At 37.6% G+C, this 21,736-nt stretch overlaps 1 long non-coding RNA gene and 1 pseudogene across 1 annotated transcript in view; one reads left to right on the forward strand and one right to left on the reverse strand.

Annotated features, from left to right (window-relative positions):
• Positions 1-12,763, reverse strand: part of LOC141493535 (ER membrane protein complex subunit 10-like) — a 93,816-nt pseudogene extending 81,053 nt beyond the window's left edge.
• Positions 1-21,736, forward strand: part of LOC141493675 (uncharacterized) — a 584,510-nt gene that overhangs the window by 245,250 nt on the left and 317,524 nt on the right. The window lies entirely within an intron of this gene.

Raw genomic sequence — 21,736 nt, forward strand, 5'->3', positions numbered from 1 at the left:
ACAACACAACATCATAAACATTAATTAAGTAACCAGTGTGTGTAGGTATGCTGTTTGGAAAGAGCCCTGGTTTTGGAATCAAAAGTCCTGGTTTCAAATCCTGACCATGCCTCTTATTCCCTGTAGGATCTTGGAAACTTGTCCTCCCTAAACCTCAAATTACATTCCATGCTAAATGAAGGGATTAAATGAAATGATCCCTTGAGTACTTTGCAGATCTAAATTCTATAATCCTGTGAAGAGGGATTAGATTTATTCTACCAGGTCCTGAGAACAGATCTGTAATAATTGCATATTGTAATTCCTGCATTTGCATAATAATTACGATAAAAATCACAAAGAATCAAATTTAGGTTAGTTGGAGGAGAAATATCTTACCCATTAAATTACAACTGACATTGGAACAGGTTATCTTTGAAGATAGTGACTTTCATCTCATTACAATTCTTCCAACAAAGTCAGGATGAACACAAACTAAGCCTCAAAGGCTGCATAAGATTTCTACAAGTAAAGAGAAGTTATGAGAGCATTTTATTTGTAGGGAACTGTGTGAGCAGGATTGTTCATGATGTGTTTGGGGGGATTATGTGTAGATCAGCCTGGCTACAGCAGAGGATTTGTATGAAGTAAAAGTAGCAGCTAAAGTTGAATGATGGTAGGGTCTGCATTTTATTTTATAGTGTTTTTTTTCCTTAATTATATGTGAAGATTAAATTTAACTTTCATTACAATTTTTTTGAGTTGCAAATTCTCCCCTTCTTCCCTTACCTCCTTCCTGAGATTGTAATCAATTAGATATAGGTTATATTATGTGCAATTATGTAAAACATGTTTCCATATTAGTCAGTTTGTGAAAAAAGAAAGGAAAAAGGAAAAAAAATGAAAAAATAAAATAAGTGAAAATAATATGCTTTGATCTGTATTCAGACTAAGTTATTAGCTATTAGTTCTCTCTTTGGTTGTGGATATCATCATAAATCCTTTGCAATTGTCTTGGATCATCCTATTGCTGAGAAAAGTTAGGTCATTCATAGTTGATCTTTGTGCAATGTTGTGCCACTGTGTACAGTGTTCTCCTGCTTCTGCATACTTTATCCTGCATTAGTTTATATAAATCTTTCTAAGTTTTTTCTGAAAATCTGCCTGTTTATCATTTCTTATGGCACAATAATATTTTATTATATTCATATATAGAGTCTATATTTTGAAGGACCATTTATATCTATATCTATGAGTATAACATAGATATTGATCTAATTTTTCTCTGTATGTATATATAGCTATCCATCCATCATCCATCCATCCATCCAATCACCTATAGGTTTTTTTTGCAAGGCAAATGGGGTTAAGTGGCTTGTCCAAGGCCACACCACACAGCTAGGTCTGAGACCAGATTTGAACCCAGGTACTCCTGACTCCAAAGCCGGTGCTTTATCCACTGTGCCACCTAGCTGCCCTACCTATAGTTTTTGATCTGTAGCATACTAGATGGTGACTGAAATGATTTTCAGTTCTGAAATTCAGTATTTCTATCTCAATACCCTTAAAGTCAGGATGCTCTCTTAATGCTTTGAGTCTAACATAGTCTAAGAGGGTAGAGTTGGAATATACTTACAATTCCTGATATTTATAACTGATGTTTTCACTTGAAATGCTGCCACTGTGTTCTGATAACCACAGTATAAATAAATATCTGAGAAATATTGAAGGAGGATAAGAAAAATGAATTGAAATAGTAGAGTCAAAGGAAATTCTTCAAATGTCAATGCAGATTATTTTTAGGTCTGTCCCAAGTTCTAGGATAGTGTTTATCTATTTTGGTGAACACCTGTTATAACTGGTTCATGAATACTTAGTCCAGAGTGATTAAAATAGTCTATTATTAATACATTTTTGCAAAGAAGGATCACCTCTCTCAAGGGGAGAAGGGCACTGAATCCCAGAAGTCAATCCTAGGTCTTAAATGCCCTTTGAAAGGCTAGTTCCTCCCCCTTCATGCCAATCATTGACTGGAGTTACAATCTAATTGATAATTTGCCCCCATGTTTTCCTTGCCCTTGCCCAGGGGAGGGAACAGTAATCTCCTTGAGCATGCTCAAAGGAGAAGGATGCAGGTCCTAGGTTAATTCAACTGGGTGGGGCAGACCTGATTTAATCTCAGGTTTTGATCAGGTAGAGGCTAAGTCTTTTGTTTTACATTCACATACCTGTCCATAGGCACCAATATACAGGCAGACCCCAGTCTTTGTAATGTAAATTATCAATTTCCCTTCACCTTCTAGTGTAACCCAAACAGACCCAACATATTTCTCACTACAAATGAACTAGTATAGCTAGTTTTCAGAACAGTCAGTATTTCAATCCTTTGTTGTGTTTACCTTTGTCTTAGATATGGGAAAAGGTGCCTTATAAAGTACTGTTTATCTTGATGGCTCAGAAATAATGACCTGAAGTATAGGTAGATAAGTGGCTAAGTGGTCTGATGTAAAGAAGAGCTGTGTCCAAATATGGCCCAAGATGCTTAACATAATTTTGTAAATCATTTAAGCAAGTCCCTTAATCTCTGTCTGTCCCAGTTTCCTCATCTGTAAACTGAGGATAATAATAGCCCCTATCTCCCAGGATTGTTGTAAGGATCAGGTGAGATATTTATAAGAGAGCTTTTGCAAATCTTAAAATTATATATGAAAGTTAATGATTATTATTAATTATATAAACCTAAATGATGGTTCAGAAATCATGGCCTATAGTATAAATAGACAGCTTAGGTGGTACAGTGAATAATATGTTAGACTTGGAGTCAGGAAGATCTGAGTTTGTATCTGGACTCAGATATTAGTTGTGTGACCCTGGTTAAGTCACTTAACCTTTGTCAACCTTAGTTTTTCTTCATTGTAAAATGAACATTATATTAGTACCAAACTCTCTGGGTTGTTGTAGAGATCAAATGATTTTATAAATGTAAATGATTTTATGGTTGTTTTATTGATGAGATTTTTGGGATATTGCCAATAATGGATAATTTCTTTATCAGGATAGATCTCAGAGTCATCTAGCCTAATAGATATGGAAAATGAGAGTTCCGGGGAGTTGTTCAATGTCACAAAGGATTCCCCGGGTAAAATCCAATTTGAAGCTAGATCCTCAGACCAGAAGTCTAACCCTCTGTTCTCTGGACCCCATTGTCTTGCTTATCTATATGATACTGTGGAGAATTCTCTTTGGGTGGGATGGTCAGTAGGTAATTTACACCCAGCAATAATAATACCTAGCATTTATTTGTATTTTTTGCTTTTCAAATATTCTCTCATTTGGTCTTCACAACAACTCTGGGAGGCAGGGGCTCTCTATTATTATCATTCCCATTTCATTGATGAGGGAACTGAGACAGAGAGATGGTAAGTGTTTTGTATAGGGTCACACAACTAGTAAGTGATAGATCAGATTTGGTCTTTAGTTTTCCTGACTCCAGGTCCAATGTTCTATTCACTGTGCCACCTACTTGTCTATTGGGCTGCCTAGTTACCTTTAAATATCTGGAAAAACCAATGAGTACTTCTTGCCTCTTATTTAATTATGCCAGCAACAGAGGTAATCTGGGGAGTGGCAGTTTACCTTTCTGGTGTTGATATCATTTTTCTAGGGGAAGGCAAATATCTTTTCTTTTACCAGGCAAATAATGTCAAATGGTTTGACCTACAGATAAAATAACATGGCTTATGTGGGCAATTTTGTTTGTTTGTATACGTGTATGTGTGCATGTGTGCACACGTATGTGTGTGTGTGTTTAATTTTTGATTTGCAGATACTTCTGTCTCTTTTCAGTTGGAGTTGAGCTTCTCTAGAGGGTCAGAATCTTTGTCAATTTGAACTTTAAAGGCTTGTAATGTACTTGGAGCTCCTCAGAGGATGTGGTCAAGTTGAAATAATGATCATCTAATTATACTTTTCTTTAGTGTACATTGTCACTTGAAAAAGATGTATGAGTCTGATGAGGGTTTGAGCCATTGTCTGTGTAGAACAGTTTAGAAATGACTCTTCGGTCCTTAGAGGCAAATGTGCCAAGGTAGACATACAGAGTTGGCTAATTACATTCTGGTAGTTCACCTTGTATTTACAAAGAGTACAATATTTTCCTTTCTTTCCAGTCTGGACAGCATCTGTCTAGTAATGGCAGGCTTTTTTCACAAGCTCTGATTTATAGAACATTTGCAAGGATGCTTCCTTCCTTCCGTCCTTCCATTCTACTGTCCTTCTGTCCTAGCTTTCTTTGTTTTTTTCTATATAGCTCTTTTTTTTTTGAGGGGGGGGTATATGCTGATTTTCTAGAGTCACCAAAGAACACTATAAATAATTTTATCTGCTGAAAAATGCCTGCCCAGTGTCCGGAGAGCAAAGAGAGCAAGCCGTCCAGATCCTCATTATTCCACTGCCCTGGCAGGCCAATGGTACTTAGAGGTCCAGGATAAAACCCTTCTCTTGCCACTAAGTCTACTTAAAACAGAACACACACTTTTGAATATGCTCAAGATTGATTCTTCTGTCAGGCACTGAGGGTCCCCACTGGTACTTTAAACCCTGGCTGGGTAGCGTGTGACCCTCTGGTTTGGCTATTAATGCTCAGTGTAGTACATCAAAATGGGTTTTTATTTTTATTTTTTCCTTCTTTGGTATTCATGCCCTTTCTCTTCTTACTGCCAGAGTGTTTGTGTAACATATAGTAGAGACCATAAATATTTCATTTTCAAAAGTACAAACTCTAAGGGTTATTTTTGTGGGTCATGATAACCCTGGCACCTAGGAAGGGGAGCCAATGGTCTCCAAAGGATAGTAGGTATATTAGAGGGTCATATCAGAGTTCAGAGGGGTCTTTCAATCTCTCTATTTTTCATTGGGGGAAAGCTCCTTAACCCACACTTGGATCTTGATTTCTGTTCTCGGGTGTTTCAGCACAATGTCTACTTGGGGAGACCGTGCTTGGAGATGAAATGTAAATTAGAAGTCCAGAGTTGTTTTTCTTAAGAGAATGCTTTTTATGGCTCAATATTTATGTGGATGGCAAGGGATTGGATAAAGGTCAGGCTGCATTTTGTTTTCTTCTCCTACCTTTGAGGAATAAGTCATTTTAATGTATTGATTGCTAGCAGTTCTCAAAACCTGTAAATCTGTGCAAGCTTTCAGTGACTTTCTGTTTGAATAATACCTCCTCAGTCTAGGACACGCTTGAAAGTCTTTTTTTTCTCCTAGGGATTTCTAAGGTTCTCCATTCTCTTAAATATGGAACATTAGCTCCAGTTCCTCTCAAAGCTTCAGTATTATGAATAGGATTACAAAGAAGCATCCCTCACTTCAACTCCCAGGATTTTCATGCAGATAGGGGACCCTATATTATATTAAAAAAAAAAAGAAACATGAGAAGAAGAGACTATGATCTTACAACATTGATTATTTCAAGTTGGGGGGCAGCTAGGTGGGGCAGTGGATAGAGCACTGACCTTGGAGTCAGGAGGACTGGAGTTTGAATCCAGGCTTAGACACTTGACTCTCATTAGCTGTGTACTTGGTCAAGTTGCTTGGCCCTGATTGTCTTGCATCCAGGGCCATCTCTAGACATCTCGATTCAAATCTGGCTACTGGACCAAGATGACTCTGGAGGAAAAAGTGAGGCTGGTGACTTAGCCCCCCCCCCCCTGAAATCCAATTCATGTGCTTACCATGGCATCACCTCCCTGATGTCATGGTCTTCTTCGAAAATGAAGGACAAACATTATTATTTTAATCTGGAATAAGTGTTGGTGGGGCACCCAAATTAGACTTGCATAAAAGAGGGATGAAAAATATAGATTTGGGAATCATTAGAGTGTATGTGCTAAGAAATACTTATAATGGAGGGACAACAAAACTAAGAAATTGGGGTTTGTGTTCTGTGGAAAGAACACATGGTCTTGTCCAGGCATGCAACTGTCTCTCCCTGGTCCAGGTTGGAGAGCAACAATTCTGGTCTGTTCCCTCCACACTCAACTCCAATTATGCCTTTTCCTATAATGTCTGTTGGAGTGAGACCTGGGTCAGGGGAATTGAATAGGTACTGTCTGAGATAATTGAATAGACAATAGGTACTGTCTTAGACAGGCATTCTCCTTATTTTCAAGTAACTTTGCTTCAAATTATTAGCTAATAATAGGTGGGGAAGGCAATAAATGATCTTAATATCTTGGTTTAGCCAACAAATGTATTAGACTCAATGTCCAAAAGAAAAAAAAAGTCACAATTGCTCATCTTTTTGTGTACATAACTATTTTTGGTGCTACTTTGATGTTTCAAGAAAAGCCCTAAAGAAGCCTTATTGCTTATCTTCATGTGCTGCCTCTTTGCTGGTTACTTCCATCAGGTGGTGGCCATTATTAGTGACATGGAAAGGCCAGTTGCCTCTCTTACCCCTCAGAGATAGTGATATACCTTTTCGGATTCATATTTTCATTTGCCTGAAATAAATAAACTTTTAACTAACTAACTGTTTAACCTGAAACATGCAACCAACATTATTTATGATTGTAATTCAGAAAATGTAAGATATTTAAAAAGAAATAAAATTTAAGGATCAAATAATAATGTTTGCTATTTAGTCAGATCTCATCATACCACACCTCTGCTCTAATATTTTTAACAACTCTTGCCTTAATGCTTACTGAGTAAAGCATGATGGCTAAAAACCCCAGGTCTGGAGGATCAGCTAGATGTCATAGGTATAAGGGAGATATGACCCCTGATATTACTCTGAACGGATCAACTTTATTTCAAAGAAATGTCAAGTTGTAGACTTGCAGTTTTATGTGCAATCATTTTTTCTCATAGTATGTTATAGAAATACCTGTTCTATTCCACAAATTAAAAATGAAATAAATTTAAAAAAAAAGAATGGAAGAGTACAAGTGGTGTGTGTGTGTACATGCATGCACATGCACACATGTTTAGATAGAATAGTATTGTATATTAAGAAGACAAAGTCATTTTTGGTCTCATAGGGAGGTATAATGTAGGAGGAGTAGGGACTTCAATTATCCACAATCTGTTGGAGCTCTTACGTTACTTGAAGTAGAGAAGTTAATAATTTCTTGACTAGTCATAATAATTTAATGGTCAAATCATAAGCAAGGCAATGTCTATTAAAGACCGGATGCTAAGCAACAAAGAGGGACTGGTTGCTGGGATGGAAATGATGGAAATTTAATTAGTTTTTCTGACTTCATAGAATTTGTGAGAAGCAAAGGGAGGCTTGACATAGACTGAAGTGGACTTTAGCTTTTGGGAGAAAAGATTTCTTTTTCTCTCTCTTTTTAAAAATACTCATTTAAGGCAATGGGGTTAAGTGACTTGCGCAAGGTCACACAATTAGGCAATTATTAAGTACTCTAACCACTGTGCAACCTAGCTCCCCTGGGAGAGAAGATTTCAAAGGACTCAGAGGAAGGATGGATAGCATGCCATAGGTTCAAATTCTATGGGGGAAGTGAGTTTTACCTATGAATCACCCTAGTTCAAATTCTATGGGGGAAGTGAGTTTTACTTATGAATCACCCTAGTTTTCTTTCATTGAAGAGTCCTCAACCCAGATGAGAGAGTTCAACTCCTACAAAGGCAACTTAAGCTAGAGTGAGAGTCTTGAAGTCAGAAAAAACTTTTTTTCAAATCTTTTTCAAACACTTACTAGCTATGGGACTCTGGGAAAGGTACTAAATTGATATGTACCTCAGTTTTCACATCTGTAAAATGACAGTGTTGAACTCAGTGATCTCAAAGGTACTTTTAGTTCTATTCTACAATCTTATAATAATTTTAGAACATCCCTGTATCTCACAGTCCCATTGTCAGTAGTTATATTTTCTTTTTCATTTTTGAAGTATCATTCCCAGGTGAACACAATGCTATTAATTCATTTATTTAAAAGTGTTATTGATATATTTTATTTTTGCACTATAGTTAATTCCTCATATCTGATTCCTCCCTTGATGTAAAGAAAAATAATTAGCAATACATTCTTAATAATAGCTAACATTTTTAGAACACTTACTCTGTAATTGACATTAGGCTAATAATTATCAACTCATTTGATCCTCACACCAACCCTTTGAGATTGGTGCCACTATTATTATTTCCATTTTACAGATGAGGAGACTGAGGCAAAGAAAGGTGAAGTGACTTTCCCAGGGGCTAGATTTGAACTCATTTGAACTGATTCTATCCTTTAAGCCCTATCCTCTGAGTCAACCAGCCAAAGCTAGAGATGACATCTCACTGTGCAGTTGACATTTCTCTCCCATATTGAGTTTCATCATCTCTTATACTGGACCCCAACAGGTAGTTACTATCAGTTTCAGTTCAGCTACATTTTAGTTGTTTTTATTTTCATTACTGTAGTCACTATGAGTATTATTCTCCAGGTTCTACCTCATTCTCTCCTCTCTGTCAGTTGTGATGATTCACTCATTTTACAGATGAGGAAACTGGGGCTTCAGAGAAGTTGTGACTTCTTTTCTTTTTGGTTGACAATCAATGTAATGCAAGGTCAATGAGAATTCTTCCTGTCATACTTCTCAGAGAGTAGAAATTATTTCCATTTGTTTTTTATAAGTAGCCCCTTATGTAACTTGCATCTTTGAATATTTCTTCTTTGTTTTTTCTTTCAGTATAATAATATTTTAGGGGACAGAACTCTAGGATCCTAGAGTCAGGAGTACCTGCATTTAAATCCTCATACACTTCTTAACTGTGTGTCCCTGGGCAAGTCACTTAACTTCTGTTTGTCTTAATCCTCATATATAAAAATGGAACACACTAGAGAAGGATATGAATGGTAAACCACTTCAGTATCTTTGCCAAGGAAACCTCAAATGAGGTCATGAAGAATTGGACATGATTTAACAACATCATCACATACCTTCCTTGGAGAAACAGAGGATTATTCTGACAGGAAATATGGTGTAGTGGATAGAGTCCTGGATTTGGAATTAGTCTGAATTTGAATCCTAACTCAAAAAACAAAACCTGATGATCTTTTTCTAGTCTCTTGGTATCCATAAATACTTGGTAATGAACAAAGTATTCTCTCCCTCTCCCTCTCCCCCTCCCTCTCCCTCCCCCTCCCCTCCCCCCCTCCCCTCCCTCCCCCTCCCCCTCCTTCTCCCTCTTCCCTCTCCCCCTCCCCCTCTCCTTCTCCCTCTCCCTTTCCCTCTCCCTCCCTCCCCCTCCCCCTCCCCCCTCCCTTCCCCCTCCCCCTTCCTCTCCCCTTCCCCCTCCCTCCTCCCTCCTCCCTCCCCCTCCCCCTCCCTCTCCCTCTCCCTCTCCCTCTCCCTCTCCCCTCTTCCCCTCCCCTTCCTCTCCCCTTCCCCCTCCCTCTCCCCCTCCCCCTCCCTCTCCCTCTCCCCCTCCCTTCCCCCTCCCTCTCCCTCTCCCCCTCCCTTCCCCCTCCCTCTCCCTCTCCCCCTCCCTTCCCCCTCCCTCTCCCTCTCCCCCTCCCTTCCCCCTGCCTCTCCCTCTCCCCCTCCATCTCCCTCTCCCTCTCCCGTCAATACAGTTAAGTAACTTATCGAAGTTCATACAGTTAGTAAGCATTAAGTATCTGAAAATGGATTTGAACTCAGATCCTCCCGACTCCAGGACTGATACTCCATCCACTGTACCATCTAGGTGCCTCAATAAAATATTCTGTTAAAAATACTTCTCTCTTAGTCTTAGTTTCCTTCATCTGTAGAATGGGGATAATAACAGGATATGATGGATATTATGGGGGAAAATATATATGATACGCAAATATATGCATATATAATACACATGTGTTTTAAAATCTTAATGTGGCATATATAAGTGATAGTAATGATAATGATGACAATGATTATGATGATGTTGTCTTATCTGCCTCTATTCATGTGAATTTGTCTTTTTTTAAAGAAAGATTTTATTTACTCTGAGTTTTACAATTTTTCCCCTAATCTTGCTTCCCTCCCCCACCCCCCACAGAAGGCAGTCTTTAAGTCTTTGCATTGTTTCCTTGGTACACATTGCTATAATGTGAATGTGATGAGAGAGAAATCATATCCTTAAGGAAAAAAGTGAAGTATAAGAGATAGCAAAATTATATAATAAGATAACTTTTTTTTTCTAAATTAATGGTAATAATTTTTGGTCTTTGTTCAGACTCCACAATTCTTTCTCAGGATACAGATGGTATTCTCCATCATAGATATCCCAAAACTGTGCCTGATTGTTGCACTGATGGTATAAGCAAGTCTATTAAGGTTGATCATCACCCCTATGTTAGGGTGTACAATGTTTTTCTGGTTCTGCTCATCTTGCTCAGCATCAGTTCATGCAAATCCTTCCAGGCTTCCCTGAATTCCCATCCCTCCTGGTTTCTAATAAAAACAATAGTGTTTCATGATACACATATATCACAGTTTGTTAAGTCATTCCCCAAATGAAGAACGTTCATTTAATTTCCAATTCTTTGCCACCACAAACAGGACTGTTATGGATATTTTGGTACAAGTGATGTTTTCACCTTTTTTTAATAATCTCTTCAGGGTATAGACCCAGTAGTGGTAATCCTGGATCAAAGGGTATGCACATTTTTGTTGTCTGTTGGGCGTATGAATTTGTCTTTTTTCTTCTCACTGTAGCCTCCCTGAGGTCAGGGACTGTGACTTATTTAAAGATTATAGCTTTCCTAATGCTCAGAATGAAATTCTGAAAATAACAGGTGCTTAATACATATTTATAAATGAATCTATTAAGGTTGTTAACAAAAGGAAGGAAAAGAAAATCAGGTCCAGACTTGTGTTTTCATTGATTATTTTATTTTTTCTAATTTCACGTAAAAGTAATTTTCAACATTCATTTTCTAATACGATTTTGAGTTCCAAATTTTTCTTCCTTCTTCCCTTTCCTCTTACCCAAGACAGCAAGCAATTTGATGTAGGTTATACATAGGCAGTTATGTTAAATGTTAATTCTACATTAGTCATGATGTGAAAGAAAAAAATAGAACAAAAGGGAAAACCATAAGAAAACAAAAAAAATGTAAAAATAATGTTTCAATATGCATTCATACTTCACAGTTCTTTCTCTGGATATGGTTAGCATTTTCCAGGAGTCTTTTGGAATTGTCTTGGATCTTTGTATTGTTGAAAAGAGCTAAGTCAATCATAGTTGATGATTTTTTTATTGATTAAAGGGAACTCACCCATGAGGAAATTTTCCTTAACAAATTTCTGTTGAATCCTTCTCTGTAGTTTGTGGTCTTCTATAGTGATGCTGGAATATTGGTAGTTGCATTGGTTTGCTCACAGTCACAAAACTAGAAAGACTAGATCTCCTAGTCCTCATGTCAGCTCTCTCCTCTGCCATTCTGTTTCCCAGAGTAAGGGCCTCAGTGGCATTTTTCTGGATTCTTTGCATAAGAGTTTTCCTGCATGTCAAAGTGCCACTCTGTTGCCCACACTGCTACTCTGTAGTTCTTGGTCTCGTTTTTAGGGTGCACTGGATCTGTAGAGGAATTATGGATTTGGAACTTGAAGGAAGCTTAGAGATCATCTCCATTTACCCTCCTCATTTTACAGATGAGAAACCTGAGACCCTAGGGAAGTTATATAATTGCCATTGTACAATTATAATCCAAAAACAGCCAATCAGAGACCTGTTAATTAAATTTTCTTGAGAATAGGGAAATTTTCATTCTTTTGGTATTATTTTCTCCAACACATTGACACATAGTAGAGGCTTAAAAATATTTATTGATTGAAATCATTCTGTCTTAGTCACCAGGACTCTGTTAACTTGGCTTAAAAAATATTTTGAAAGCTGTATTTCAATATAATTGATTTCCTATTTAGTGTGTTATTCTGAAAAGGGCACATGGACTTCATTAGCAAACCGAAGGGATTTGTGATACAAAAAAGTTAGAAAACCCTAATCTGAAGCAAGAAAATGTTAAAAATAAGTCAAACAAAAATGGTAATAAACCACATATCGAGAAAGCAGGTTTGGTCTAATCTATCTTTAGATTATATATTGGCTAACACCAAGTGAAAAGTTATACCACATCACAATTGTCCCCATATATTGCGGGTCAGCATACAAAATTAAATGGGAATTTTTTTGGAGTTTTGCAGAAGTTGTGGATAATACACGAAAGTCTGCAAATACACTGACAAATAATCCAAATTTTATAATAAGTAAATACCCCATAAAGGAAAAACAAATTAGACTTCTCTGATATAAAAGGAAGGTCAAAAAAATTTCCAGATTGCTGGCTGTGGTGAGGGGAGCATCATGCCCATAACCACCATGAAGTGGAAAGGATAACTGTAACTCCCTGCTCTCAGCAGTAGGGAATGATCTTTTCATTTAAATGCATAGTGTCTACCATAGAGTAGATGCTAAATAAATGTTTATTGATTGGTTCGCTGGAATCCACCACCATGCTACTTAGCAAGTCTTATTGTGACTCAAGACTTGCACCTGGAAGAAAATGTATTAGGAGACTGATCACATCAGCTAAAGAGAATGGATTTCACAGCTTTAAAGTTAGCCAACTCAGGAGAGGGCAGCCCTCTCCAGTTGTAGTTATGGTTATGGAGGCTTTCAAAGAAATGCAGGAAGATTTTTTTTTTTGACCATAAATGACAAATGACCAATTCCTTCTCACCTTCTGCCCCGAGGTTTCTCTAGAAGACATTTCAACAGGATGGCTGGTTTCTAAAGCCATCGTGGTAGGAACCAATTAATGAGCATTTTCATATTGGCCAACCCCACATATCATTCTCATTAGGGCTTTCTATGTTGAACTAGACCCCTGAGGACTGGTAAAGACTGGGGAACCTTTGCCCAGTGTTGTGCCCCATTTAATGTTCTGGCTCATCAATGCAAATTTAACTGTTATTAGATGTAGAAAAGTATTTTATCAGAGCTGCCCCTGCAATGAGATTTCCAGGTGAACTTTTTGCTACTTTTCTGTTCTTTGGAAATTTGAGGTCTCGTCTCAGCAAGGAGCCTTGACCCTTCAACATGGAAGTAGGAACACATTTTTTATCTTGACCAAACGCTCCTTCTTCTTTCTGTTACCTGTTAAGCTTCCTTTGACTTTGCTCAATGAGAAAATAATTGAAGTTGTTCTGAAGAATGCAATAAAAGTTTGGAAATGCTGATGTTCTTCCAGGATGGGGGGAGAACAGTTGGATTTGACTCTTGGCCTTGTTTAGCCATGAACTTGAAAAGTTGCTTGTCAAAGCCTTCCAAGTAGCAAAGCATCTGGGGTTTTGGAAAGCCCGTGTCTAAGGTACAGGCTGGGAGGATGGGGTGGGCTGAGGGGCAGCAGGGGCTTGGATGGCTCTACTGGGCTCAGGTGTTTCTCCTGGAGTCAGAAACGGATGCTGCTATCTGTTGTTTTCATCCAGCAAGACTTTTAATCTAACCACATGCTTCTCTCTGGCCTGACTGGAGTGAGCACAACGAAAATGTCTGGGGATGCTGGCAAGCCTGGCATGCCTAGCCAGTCATATATCACACTTAATCCCCACTGCAGTTACAAATGGCGAATGGCAGCCTCTTAAGGATTCTCCCTGTGGTGTGGCCAGCGGGACATTCCGAGACTGTATAATAATCAGATTTGACCAGATGGTGCAGAGCCCTGCTTTGCTCTTTGAATGGAGGCTTTTTAATCATTCCTGCCAGTCTAGTCCTAATTCTAAGCGGACCGATCCAGCTTTAGGCCTATGCAAATTGTAAGAAACCTTGCATTTTTGGGTACAAGGGTGTTTAATAGCGGTCTCAGCAGTTTTAAAGTCTAATTTCCTACTGTTGGATAGGACACATTTTTCTTTTTCCTTCATAATTTTTAAAGGGATTGGCGGTGACAGATGTGACAACTTTGGAGGGCTGTACATGTTTAGATTATGAAAACTCATAGACAATGACAGGGCTCTCAATATAGAGCTTAAAAGGGACCATTTACTCCATCCCCTTCATTTTACAGATGAGGAAACTGAGACCAGGAGACATTAAGTGAATTGCCCAAGATCACACAGGTCATGATTGTAAGTGGTAGAATTTGAACCTGGGTCCTTTGACTCTAGAACCCCTGTTCTTTCCATTATATAATGCAACTTTATTCAGCCATTAAGGTCAGTTTCCACCTCTTCTTCATATGAAATGCAAGAATGAAACCTTTCAAATTAGTGTTTATGTCTCAAATCTTGGCCAGTGCTGCAGGGTGTTGAGGACTTCTCTCCAGGATGTCAAATTTAAAGGGCATTGACAGCATTGGCAGTCATCCACCAATTGGAAACCTCAGAGATTTGTATTTAGTTAACAGAATAATTACTTGAAATGGAAAGTTACCAAATGGTAGGCTGAAGGGAATTCCTCTCCTACTTGCTCTTCTCTCTCACCTCTTTCCTGATCCTAAAACTCATGGTTCTTCTCTGCTCTTGAATACTAGAAAGAAACATGGAAGTGAGGAACACTTCAGGGCAGCTGAACATGGAGTGAGATCTGATTCTTGCTTCTTGGGCAAAGGCATGGAGAGGAGGGTGTTTTCCCCTGAATCAAGAGTCTTAATCTGGGGTTCTGGGGTTCCTGGGTAGATTTCAGGGAGTCCATGAAGTAGGATGGGGAAAAAATTACAGCTTAAATTTTTCAATGACTTCTAACTGAAATTTAGCATTTCTTTCAATGATAAATTTGTTAAAACAAAAACAAAAACATGAAAACTCAGTATTCTGAGAAAAGATACATGTGCTTCACCAGACTGCCAAAAATGTTAAAAAGTCCTAGCCTAAAAGTATACTGACTTTTTACAGACTTTTGTTAGTGTAAAAGTCTTAGTGGAAACTGAGAGAATAAGATGATTTTATGTAATGGATTTCAAGCACAATGGGAATTTATAGTCTGTTTAATCTAACCATCTCATTTTCCAGATTAAGTGACTGCATAAAGGATAGGAAGTGGCAGAATCAGAACCAAAACACAGAGATTTTATATTTGTAACGATATACTCTCTAAGTCCCACATTGCCTCCTCCTGTTTTTGAGTTGTTTGGAAGTTGGAGGGGTCTTGATCTAATTCTGTAATTATTTATCAAGTGTCTATTTTGTGCAAAGGTTTGTGCTGGGTACTGCAATATCAAAACAAAAATGAAAGAGTGCGTTGCAGAAGATACATTAGGTATAGACATAAGTCAATGTAGTATATATATATATGTATATATACATATATATACATACATACATATATATATATATATATATATATATATATATATATAAAGTGATTTCATCTGCTTGGAGAATATAACTGTAGAGATAAGGAAAGATCTCTTGTAAGAGGGGGGCATCTCATTGAACCTTGAAGGGAGCTAGAGATCAGGAGATGCAGGGAGGAGGGGGCAAAGGCAAGGAGGTGGTATTTGAAATCACATTTGTGGAATAGTAAGTAGTACAGTTTAATTGAAGGAAAGAAGGCATCAGTTTGATTTGGATGCCTAAAGCTATCCTAACTAAATTCATGTTGGCTCCTGATTCTCTCTAGGACACCCAACATTGTATGTACACTATTGTGTCTTCTGTAGTTTTATTTCATTTCAGTGCAAATATCCCAACCTCACATCTCTATTTTTTCCATTATTGATATACAGATAGTCTTATTTGCTGTTAAATGTGCAGAATACCAAAATGCTTGTACAAGTGACTGTTGAAATGCAGATTCAAAGTTTGTAATGGAAGCCTGGTCATTTGGGAAATATCATCACACTTCACAAGACTTTAGCTGCTGTATTTGAATCTTTTTATCACTTACTATCTTCATCACTGCTGTCTGTTTTGTGGTTGATGGGGGAGACTTGAAAATGTAAAAAGACTATTTAATTAAAAAACATTTAATTAAAGAAGTTATTACTTCCTACCAATTTGTGAGTTGGGTCCTTATGTAGGGAACTAAGTGGCTGAGTTTAAAAGGAAAATAGATAGATTTAGGATATTTATTGTCCCTGCTCTATAAAGCCCATTGGCTATGTTAGTGAAGAAAAGTGGAGAAAACCTCTGGAGGAAAAGAAGGGAATGCAAATGAAGTCTTTAAAATTGGCTAAACAAATGGGTTTCAGCTGTGAGGTGTTTATTTGTTGACCATCTATTACAAATTAGAAATGTTATCGATTCTCTTTCAAATTCAGCTAGGTTCACAGAAATGATGGGGCAGATGATGAGCTACTACCTTTTAGATGGGTAAATGAAGCAAACCCCCTCCTCCTGCCTCAATGTTTATATAGACTCTTGTTCTTAATATAATGATCTAAGGCCCTGATTTTATTGGGAAAAAGTCACATGGAATTATCTTTACTTAAAGCTTCATTTTCCCTCTCATTTTCTACCTGATTTTTTTTTTAATTCAGTGAAAATATCTCAGGCCAGTTGCCTTGCAGCTATATTCTTTTTGAATGAGAACTTTGTCTTTGTGGATGGAACTCGATTTATAAGAGAGAATTTAGTAGTATAAGGGAAAATATTGACAGGAGGAAGGGGCTAACCTGATTGGAGGGGGCTCTAGTTATACTGCCCTGTGCCATTCCATTGTTGTGATAGTAGGGGGCTCAGTGGTTAGAGTGCTGGGGCTAGAGTTAGGAAGACCTACGTTCAAATTAGGTCTCAGGCTTATGTATGACCCTGGGTAAATCACTCAAATTACTTGTTGCAGTTTTTTGAATTGTAAAATGAGGATAATAACATATGTATGTATATATACATACATACATATGTATATATATATGAACTGTCAGCTACTATTAAACCTTTTATTGTGCTATATGAAAGCAGTTATATAAAAGACATCATGTGACCAGACAAGGAACAGGGTCAATTATGGAGGGAGACCTTCATGTTATATGTCCTTTGTTCTCAAAGAGGACCAATGACTTCGGGAAAGTGATATCTTGACTTGCAGGTGAATTGAATTAGGTGGGGTAGAGCTGTGCAGAGTCATTAGCCTCATTCTCTCCTCCAGAGTCTTCAGAGTCTAATGGCAAGAAAGGAAGAATAAAAAGAGGACTCTGCATTTCACTGGTGCCTGGGAAATATTAAAAGACTTGGAGGAAGACTTTTATCATGTTCAGTAGATCATAGGTCCAACAACATTATCAAAGAAGTAGATAGAAGAAAATATTAAAATATTTCCTGTATTTGTTAAATAGCCTATACTGAACAACATTTATCTGCTTGTTATCAAGATAAAATAAGGGTTGTAAAGATCTGGAAAACTGGGGGGGGGAGTAAAGGGATCAAAGTTTAGCATCATTTTATCTCTGCATTGTTATATTGGTTGTTTTGTTATTGTCCTTAGTTCTCAAAGAGATGACATCATTGCATCACAGTCAAGTTCCGGCGTGTCTCAGGCTGTGGCTGATCAAATCAACATGAGCTTGCAATGCTCTACCACAGGTTGGGCACAAATAGTTCATCTGAACACCTGGGATGGAGTCTCTAAAGCTGCACATCTCACATTTCCTTTGAGCTACATAACTCTGCTTTGCTCATAGAAAACAGCACATTGTCTGATGAGATCACACCAAGCTGGGTGGTCTTGTGTTGCACAATCTATTCCAAAGTTCTTAGGAGAGACCTTCAGAGTGTCCTTGGATTACCTTTTCTGACCCCTGTGAGTGGTTGTCCTGTGCAAGCTCTCCATAAAATAGTCCTTTTGGCAAGTGTACATTTGGTCAGCCCATTCATGTTGTGTTCTCTGAAACAGAGTTTGAATGTTTCACAGTTTGGTTCGAGAAAGGACCTCGGTGTCTGATATCTTCTCCTGCCAGGTGATCTTCAGAATCATCCTAAGACAATTTAAATGGAAGTGATGGAGCTTCCCAGCAAGGTGCTGTTGTACTTTCCAGGTTTCAGAGGTATACGATAGCAAGGTCAGCAGTGGACTTTCAGTTTAGTAGTCAGTCTAATACCTCTTCCATACTTTCCTTTGGAACATCCCAAATACTGAGCAATGCTATATAATTATGAATGAATTAATAAATGAAAACCCATTAATTAAACTCTTACTATGTCCTACTGTGCTAAGTGCCCAAGATACTATTTCTCCACTGAAAATTTTCCTTTTCCTATCTTATCCAGTTACTGTCTATTATGTGCATCTTAAAGTGGGCATGCTTTATTATCTATTATTAAGGGGAGAAGAGGAAAAAGGGAAACTATTCTAGCACTTGCTATTACATAGTATATATTTTTTCTTAGTCATTTAACTTATTTATTTATTTTGAATTTTACAGTTTTTCTCCCAATCTTGCTTCTCTCCCCACCCCCACAGAAGGCATTCTGTTAGTCTTTACATTGTTTCCATGGTATACATTGATCTAAGTTGAATGCGATGAGAGAGAAATCATATCCTTAAGAAAGAAAAATAAAGTATAAGAGATAGAAAAATTACATAATAAGATAATTTTTTTAAATTAAAGGTAATAGTCTTTGGTCTTTGTTCAAACTCCACAATTCTTTCTCTGGATACAGATGGTATTCTCCATCACAGATACCCCTAAATTTGCCTGATTGTTGCACTGATGGTATAAGCAAGTCTATTAAGGTTGATCATCACTCCCAAGTTGCTGTTAGGGTGTACAATGTTCTTCTGATTTTGCTCATCTCGCTCAGCATCAGTTCATACAAATCCTTCCAGGCTTCTCTGAATTCCCATCCCTCCTGGTTTCTAATAGAACAATAGTATTACATGTTATATTGATAGAATGGGATATTATTGCTCTTCTGTAAACTTCAAGACTAGACTTCCTGTGACTTGCTATCCATTGAATTATTTTTTTAAAAATTTCAATTGTCTGCTAACCTCTTGAGCAATGGACAATAAGAGGCTAAGCTAATTTATTTATGAATCTCATAAAAAATACTTAAACAACTTTGTTGAAAGCAGAGAATGCACATGGATATTTAGGAAAAAGTATATGTGACTTGCTTCCAATATGCAAGTCCATGAAAAATGAACTTTATTATTTAAGGGCATACCTAAAAAAGACTGGGTTCCCCTATCTTGACTAGACTAAGGGCTACTTATGAGAACAATTCTACTACTCATTGGTTTGATAATTTTGACCTGCTCTGTTTCTGATTTGGGTTGGTCCACGCCTTTTCAGGCATCTTGTCTCCTCCTTCCCTCTCTTCTGTTCCAAGGAGTTTTCATATTGGTGCCAAATTTATTATGGATACCTGATCATCTGAGTCCACTGAAGAATAAACCTTCTGAGACAAAGATGACAGACAAATTGTCATACTCTAAGAGGATATAATTCATATTGCTGTCCTTAAAGGTACAGATACACACTTGTGTGTCTTTTTTTTTTTTTTTAAAAAAAAGCAAAAATCTTTGCAACAAATATGTATAGTTAAAGCAAAAAGAATTTCCCACTGGTCATATCCAAAAATGTGGGTCTCATTCTGAACTTTGCATCTATTTCATCTCTGTTGGTTGCTGGATAGGCTGCTTCATTCTAGGTTTCTGTGGAATCATGACCAATCATTTCATTGATCAAAGGTTTGAAGTCTTTCCAAGGACAATGGAAATCCAGTTGTGTGACTTGTCCTGCTGTCAGAGACTTATTGCTCTGTCAAGAGTTGAAAGAGTAGATGCGTGTTATGGGCCACTCTGCCTCAATGAACAAAAAGGTCAATGTGTTGGCTGACAATTCCAACTTTGCTAAACAGAGCTAAGATGGCAGATTAGGATGAAAATAATAAGGCGATAAATTCTTCTAAGCACCCAAAGAAGGGAGTGAATTTGCACTCATGCTAATGAAGTGGCCACATCCAACTAGTAGAAGTGAACTGTAATCTCTGTCTATGGTTCTGGCTGATGTAATCAGCTTCAGGGTAAAGACTGACCATGAGTCTTAAATAACTTGACTGAAGTTCTGAGAAGTTGCTAGTTTCCTTGATGCTCTAGCTTTTTGCTTGTCCTTCCTTTTTGACTGTCACTGAGCCACAAGGTAACCAACTGTGAAAAGATGGGCATATTTCTTCCTGTGACAAGCCAGGCAATGAGCCAAGGGGAAGAAGAGGAAGAAGTTGGAAGGGATCAAAACTCCCACTGTCATTTTTCAACTGTTCCTATGATTAAAGGGGCATAGCAGATCAATCAAGAACCAAGGGGGTTTACCGTGGAAGGTGTTTTTGCTCTTTCATTTGAATGTATCTGTGACTGATATTCTGTAAAATCACAGCATTTAAAATAAAATAATGAAAAGATATCATGAACACCTGACACAGGAGGAGCTGAAAAATCAGCCTGGTATTTCCATTGAGACCCCTCCCACACTTTTAGCTCCTTGCTGCTTCCTCCTCTTAACTGAAGAAGCGTGACATCTGCCCCAAGGCTAGACAAAAATATTACTCCAAGGGAAAAAACCTAACAGTCTCTCTTGTGCTCTCTCTCTCTCTCTCTCTCTCTCTCTCTCTCTCTCTCTCTCTCTCTCTCTCACTCTCTCTCTCACTCTCTCGCTCTCTCTCTCTCTCTCACTCTTGCTCACTCTTGCTATCTCTCTCTCACTCTAGCTCTCTCTCGTATGCACATGCACTTGCATAGACTGCATTATTTGTCTAAGCTTGTAATTTCTTTGGTATAATTTGGAGTCAGGGAGACCTGGGTTTGAATGCCACTTTAGAGATTGATTAGCTACAAGAGCCTAGACATCTTTGAACTTCTTTGGGCCTCTGCTTCATTATCTATAAAATGAAGAGTTAGAATTTGAGGGTATCTAAGGTTCCTCCCAACTCTAAATCTGTAGTCTCTATCTTTATATTGTGCCATCTTTCCAGTCATTTATTGATTGTACTACTTCCTTCTCCATATGACTTCTCTTGGGCAACTGGAATACCCACTGTTCCTTTTTAACACCTCATATTTTTTGTCTCTGTGCCTTTATTTACATATTCTCCATGCTTGGAGAACCCTTTCTCAATCATGAAATGTTGAATTTTTCAATGACCATTTATTGTATACCTATAATAGTGGCAATGGCAAATCATACAACTAGATTGAGGAAAACAGTTTCTGTTGTCCTTGGAAAGATTTAAAACTCTAATCAAGACAATGACCAACTATGATTGTAGAGGACCAGTGATGAAGATGGTTATCTATAATCTGAAAGTCCTCTTCATATGTCAACATTCAGTTTAAAGATATACATTCCAGAAGTCTTAGAATCTTTTTTTTTAACTTTTTAGTTTTATTTTATTAAATGAGAAATATTAATCAGAATGACATTACAGGATCACTGATCTCTCTATTTAAAAAATGGTACTTTCTTCTTTGGACCTAAGAGAGTTCCTTATAACTCTAGGTTCTTAGAGTCTATTCTGAACTATAATTATAATATATTTTTTATCTTATTCCAAAGTATTTTATCTCCTTATATATATTTTGTTCACATAATAAGATTATAGGGCATATGAAGTTTTAATATAGATAGAATTGATATTGTGGGTTAAGGACTTTGGTTTGAATCATGACTTTTACTTACTGCTTATGTGGCCTTCATTTAGCCTAGGGTCTCAGTTTCCTCATCTGGAAAATGAAGACATTGGATCAGATGACTGCTGAAGTTCCTTCCAGCTCTAAGTCTTATAAACTCAGAAAGAGGACCATATCCTAATTATCTTTGGAGCTCTTTTAGCATCTA

The sequence above is a fragment of the Macrotis lagotis genome, chromosome 7 (assembly GCF_037893015.1).
Source record: "Macrotis lagotis isolate mMagLag1 chromosome 7, bilby.v1.9.chrom.fasta, whole genome shotgun sequence".
In the NCBI taxonomy this organism is placed as follows: Eukaryota; Metazoa; Chordata; class Mammalia; order Peramelemorphia; family Peramelidae; genus Macrotis; species Macrotis lagotis.